This window comes from Triticum dicoccoides, chromosome 5B (genome assembly GCF_002162155.2).
Source record: "Triticum dicoccoides isolate Atlit2015 ecotype Zavitan chromosome 5B, WEW_v2.0, whole genome shotgun sequence".
Classification (NCBI taxonomy): Eukaryota; Viridiplantae; Streptophyta; class Magnoliopsida; order Poales; family Poaceae; genus Triticum; species Triticum dicoccoides.
In genome coordinates this window covers 356,333,122-356,338,987 of record NC_041389.1, presented here as the reverse complement: position 1 = coordinate 356,338,987, position 5,866 = coordinate 356,333,122, and the positions used below count along the sequence as shown (strand labels likewise).

The 5,866-nt window shown below is 49.5% G+C and overlaps 1 long non-coding RNA gene across 1 annotated transcript; it reads right to left on the bottom strand.

Moving 5' to 3' along the window:
- Positions 1-1,831: 1,831 nt before the first annotated feature.
- LOC119305510 lies at positions 1,832-4,691 on the bottom strand. Its single transcript, XR_005148689.1, has 6 exons — positions 4,251-4,691; positions 3,893-4,137; positions 3,681-3,776; positions 2,693-2,788; positions 2,430-2,579; positions 1,832-2,271 (listed from the first exon to the last, which is right to left on the bottom strand). It is a non-coding gene; the product is annotated as an uncharacterized LOC119305510 (long non-coding RNA).
- Between the last annotated feature and the right edge of the window lie 1,175 nt (positions 4,692-5,866).

Here is a 5,866-nt window from a genome sequence, read left to right as displayed (position 1 = left end):
AGTTATAAAAACTCTCTTTTATATATGTGGCTTGATTGAAATTTCGTGGTCCTATTCTCAATTTTTTTCTAAATTTATTGGTCCTTATATGTCATTATTATATATGCTTGCGGTTCATGTTAAATATTCAATATGATTGATATTAGAAATGGACATATCTGTTAAACATGTGTACAAAGAAGATATCACTAATTTAATTGATACTCAGTGTAATTGATCATGTACTTTCGTATATCCAATCATGTTCAGCACACATACAATCTACAAAAGAGAGCTACAAGTTTTGTGTGAGGCATCAAGCCATCAGCAACAGCATCACTTGTTATAGGACCTTGCTAGCAACGACGATCACGACCGAATCTCGCCTTCCTCTAAATCCTCGTGGAAGCTTTGACGGCGTTGCTGCTTCCAGTCTTCGTCAACCTTGAGGTAGAGCCCAATCTGCCGCAACAAGTTGCTGGGCTTCGCCGTGTTGTACTCATCAATGCCGAGCCTCTTCAGATCCTCTCGGTGTAGGGTATCGTCGGGCATTGCCGTCTTCTCCATGTGGAGCAGCTCCTGGCGGGCCTTCTCCCTCGCCCGGGACATGGCCTCCTTTCGCTGCCTTTCCAGAGCACGGGCGAGCTGCTCACATGTTGGAGGCGTGATGGCCGGTGCTGGACTGTCGACGATCTCGTCGGAATCAGAATCTGAGTCACTGCCGCCGGAGTGCTCTGAACCCGAGTCGCTGCTGCCGGAATCAGTGTCTGAATCGCTGTCGCTGGAATCAGTATCTGAACTGCTGCTGCTGCTGCTGGAGCTTGGGCTGCCGCTGGCTGTTTCATCTTCGACGAGCAGCAGAGGTGCCGGCACGATCGGTAATGGGGAGACGCCACCGCAGATGTCAACTTCTTCCTCCTCTTCCTCTTCGGCCATCACCTCAGGGCCGTCTTGGTGGCGTTCTTGCAGCAGAGGTTGCGGCACGATCACCAAGGGGGAGACGCCGCCACAGATGTCAACTTCTTCGTCCTCCTCTTCGTTCATCGCCTCAGGGCCGTCTTGGTGGCGTTCTTGGGGCGACGGATTCGCCGACCTCCTCTCTCGAGCGAACTTGTCAACCTGCTCCTGTAACTCGACAGCAGCAGCGTCGTCCAACGCGTGGAGGTCCATCTCGATTTCGCCGGGGCGGGTGGCGCAGCTGTGCTTCTGCAAGAGCTGGACGATGTGATCGGGGATTTCCGCAACGAACAGCTCCAGGTCTTCCGCGAGCATCTCCCTCTCAGAGGCCGTCATCTTCTTCTTCGTTGGCGCCTTCTTGCGATTGATCACAGGAACGGGAGGAGACGCCTTCCTCTTCTTGGCCGGCGGCTCCTCGGCCAAGAACCCTGGACGACTCTCCTTGACGCGGGGAGCCAACGGGGACGAGGCGGGAATTAGCACGGCGGCCGCCTTGTGGAGGAGGCCACGGACGGCGACGAGCTCTGCTTGGAACCGCTGCCGAAGGATCTGCATCTCCCTCGCGCGCTTCTGGCCGGACATGATGTCGATCTTGGCGGCAAACGGCTGGCCTGTCATGGAGCCGTGCTTCCTGGTGAGCTCCCCGCCGTAGGGGTAGGCAATCTCCATGGGAAGGGAACAGGGGACGCCGGTCGCTTCGCTGGGTAAGGGCTGGTGATTGGTGAAGGAGACGATGGGGAAGATCGGAAGTGCGAGAAGAGAAGTCAGAGCGAGGCGAGGGCAAAGGCAGCAGGTTGGCTGCCTTCCCTTTTATTGATGAGCTCAGGCCGATTCCAAACCGTGGATGCATATGTGATGTGATCCGTGAGAAAATCGGATTTGCTTGCGTGCATTTGAAGCTTCGCGCCAAAGCTTAATTAAGCATGAATTGAGAGTTTGAGACCCTCGCCGGGCAACACTGCAACTCTTTCCTTTCCCGGCTCCTAATCCAACTCGAAGCAACCGTCTGGTTCTTCCACCTCCCTCGCCGCTGCACCGCACGCCCCAGCCACCGTGGTGTTCAGCCGGCGACGAAGGCCCACCTGAGCCGCGGCTGCCAATTTGCGCCGCCCCTGCTTACCTGCGCGCACCTCGACGGGCGGCGGCTCCACGGCTGACGGCGCGCTGTATTCCGCCACTCCGTCCTCTTCTGCTGTTGCCGTCTTCCTCTGACTCTGCTGCTTCTGTTAGTGGTGGTGCAGCTCCCGATCTTCGTACAGGCAGCCCCCGATCTTCTACTTCTTCGTCCAGACGACTCCGGCTCTGCTACTCGTGAAAGGTACCGGCGCCCCTGCCCTGAAATCCTTGTCATATGGCCAAATTGATGTGGAACTGATGTTAATTACAGCATCATGGCAGCATCATTGTATAGTGAATTTACTCTGTAATGAAATTATTCTCTATAGTGACTGTATATTGTCCCAGTGATGCATCCCCAAGTTTCAGAAATTTACCGATGCACTATCTATTGTCCCTGTTGAAATTCTGGCCTATCCGATACCATGGCACCATGCACAATTTTGTATCAAAACCCTTGTGAGCGCTTGCAGAAGACTAGTTCTGAATTTTGGGACATATTGCAGCGGAGGGCGTCGATATGGAACCTGAAAAATTGTAGCAGCACAACAAATTTGTGACAGGTGATGCATGTTAGTGCAAGTTCAGCGCTAGGTGGGTTCAGTACTTGTAAAGTGTTGCCAAATTTGGGCGCACTCACAGAGGCTGGGATAGCAGGGTTGTTTCGACACTGGATCTTCTTCCACTGGTGGGGGCACCTGACCATATATCATTTCGCAGCTCATGTCTTCAAAGTCTGAGATGTTGTTGGGTCAGTGAGCAAGATAATTATTAGCCAGGGCTGACTGAGTTTCAGTTGGAAAAGGCAGGAAACTCAGTCTAGAGAAAGCATGTACTATTTCAGAGAACAAATTCGTAGTTCATTTCATTCTGTTGGCCTGCATTAGCTAAGCATCAAGTGGACTTAACTGTTTTAGACAGTTTCAGTTAACTGTTTTATGTTTGCTGAAGAGGTTCACCTATAGTTTCAAAAATTATATATGCAATAATTTACAAGGAGCAAGTGATGTAGAGCAAAAATTCAGCAAATGATGTATAGTTTCAAAAATTCAGCGAAACTGAACCTACCCTATTGCTTCATGTAGCAAAGGCGGCAATGCAAGCAAGATCATGCTTGGTAACAATGGGAGAACAGGAAGATTCTTGAACACAAATTACTAGTCTGAACCATGCCAAATAAACTGTCTTCTCTTCTCTGGCCAGCCAACCACTAGCAATGATACTTAGCATATTTGAAATTTCCGCAATGTTGAATGGGAAGCTAATACCCAAATTGTGTGCATTTAATCCTTACACTGAGTACTCAATTTCAAATTCATGTTACTGAAATTTTCTCAACATGTTAAAATTGTCATGGTACTGAATGCTACAGAAATGCCAGGGAACACAAAAATGCTAGGGCACACAGCATTTAGAGTACTCTGAAATTCAGTTTTGAAAAAAATTGTTAGGTAGTGGCTACACTAATCTAGAGTAGTATCCTAATCTGATGGAGTACTCCATTTAAAACTCCTAATCTAGAGCAATATCCTAAAATCATTCCTGGAATTGCTGGAGTATAAATCATTAATCATTGATCATTGATGTCTGAGTATAAATCATGAAGAGTAATATCCATGTAACTATACCTGCAAGCTCCAAAACAAATTCAGCATTTCAATAACATTTCGCTACCTTCTGAACCCACATAGGCTGCAGGTAAAACAAGTTCCAGAACTTCTTCCCTGATCCATCACAAACAAAAGCAGATATGATAAGAAACTGGAGTGCCTAGAGGGCAGGGAGCAGAACTAAAATGTGAGTTGAGGAATCTGTCACTAGATGATGCAAAATTAATTACCGCTCTTGGTGTAGTTAATTAGCTGGACGGTGACCTCCTTCTGCTCCCTGATGGTCACCCTGGTCTTGTCAACAGTAGGAAAGGCAACAAAAGGATGCCTCATGACAAGTTTGCCAAGCACGGGGGCAGTATCTACACACAACATGACAAGTTTAGCAAGGTAGTTAACTATGCTGAAGGCATATTTCAAATGCAGTCTTCAGACTATTGCCATGTGGTGGTTGGCCTCCGACCCCTGAAGAAATCTGCAAGCACCAGCAAAATCAAACCCACATTACATCACCTAAGAGACTGACAAGAACACATGGGAAACTAAAGCAGAAGAAACATGGGAAAAACTAGCATAGCAAAAAATCACCCATGGCAAAGGAGAAGCGGCTGTTGCAACGCCGACCACGCATGCGATACAGGGCTTCCGGCGCAGCATGGCGGCGTGCGCGCCGACGCCAAAGGTGACCTCCTTCGCCGCATACTCGCGCGGCCACTGCTGCTGCTCGCTCCTGCCGCCGCCGCAGGCGAGCTGCTACCGCAGCACCGAGGAGGAGGAGGACCCGGAAACGGCAGCCGCCGCCATGGCACCGAGGATGAGGGTTTGGAGAGAATCGAACTCAGAGAAGGCCGCCGCCGTCAGAAGAAAAATCGAGCCTTCTCCTCGCCTTGGATCACCATGAGGAAGGGGGAGGGGACAAGGAGAGGGAACCTGCGGGGGAGGCGTCGGGCGGAGGAGCTTCGGCTACGCGCGGGGGAGCCGAGCAGGGGAGCTCCGGTGTGGGAGAGGAGCGGGGGAGACGACAGGGAGTTAGGGGCTTGTCGGGAATTCGCTTGGGTTTTTTTTTTCTGAAAAAAAGACCATGGGACAATCTTTATCGAACAAAGAGAGTATTTAGAAATGGAGAAAGTATATTTGAATTCTTTGCAACAATGTTGGACTTCGGACCGTCTTGCGGCAAGAGGGTTGCCGCACCAGCCATGTTGCCCGGTATGCTTGCAAGAACCGGTATGTTTGGTTTGATGTGCTAGAGGTTAAAGGTTGGGAAAACTTCACACCAACGAATCAAGCTACAATAGTGGTTTGGTGGACGGTGGCAAGCGAGGTGTTGCAGGAGGTAGCAAGGAGGGAGGTGAACGCCCTAATCATCCTAGTCTTGCATTCCATCTGGAAGGAGAGGAATCGTAGAGTGTTCGACAACGTGGCTATGACTAGGAACGGTCTGGCGTCGCTTATCTGGGATGAGTGGAGCGTGTGGCAGTTCGTGTTGCGGCACAAACTAGCTGGGCGTGGTACGGTTGGATTTAGGGAGTAGTAAACTTGCAATGTAACCGGTGGTATGTGGTGCCTGGGGAGTGGGGTCCTCATAGGTCTCGGGTGCGCCGTTGTAAAGTTTCAAGTTTTTCTCTCATAATAACTCGACGCACAAGTCTCATGCGCATACCATTTTTTCTTCTTTGCAACAATGAGCTCTCCTTTCTTGTAGATTGATGCGATTCTGTGATTCTGTTCGAGATAGAGCTTCATAGCTTGCTCAAAACATTTGGAGGTGGGTAGCCTTGGATCTGGCAGCAAGACGATTGTGGGAAGGCTCTTAGAAGCAAAAGCAAGAAGAGTGGCGCCACAGAAAAGACGTCTGCAATTGCTTGATTGATGGTCATAAGTCTTTTGAGTTGTCCTTATGGCATGGCCTGCCTTTTTGGATTTGGCAGTGTATGTGGTCTTCGGCCGAGGTTCTCTCGTTGGGGGTTTCTTTGCGTTGTGGAAATATGGGGGTGGTGCTCATTGCATGTTGGGTATGGTTGTCAGATTGACCGTGTGCTTACTGGGTTGCATGCTCTATGAGTAGCCCGCGTGTGGTTTGTTTGTATCAGTTTTCGTTCGGTTTTCTTTTAATTAAGTAGGCAAATATCTTCAGCTTTAATTAATCGGTGATGCAAATCTTTTGCCTCCGTTTAAAAAAAACTTTTCTTTCTTGTCATGGA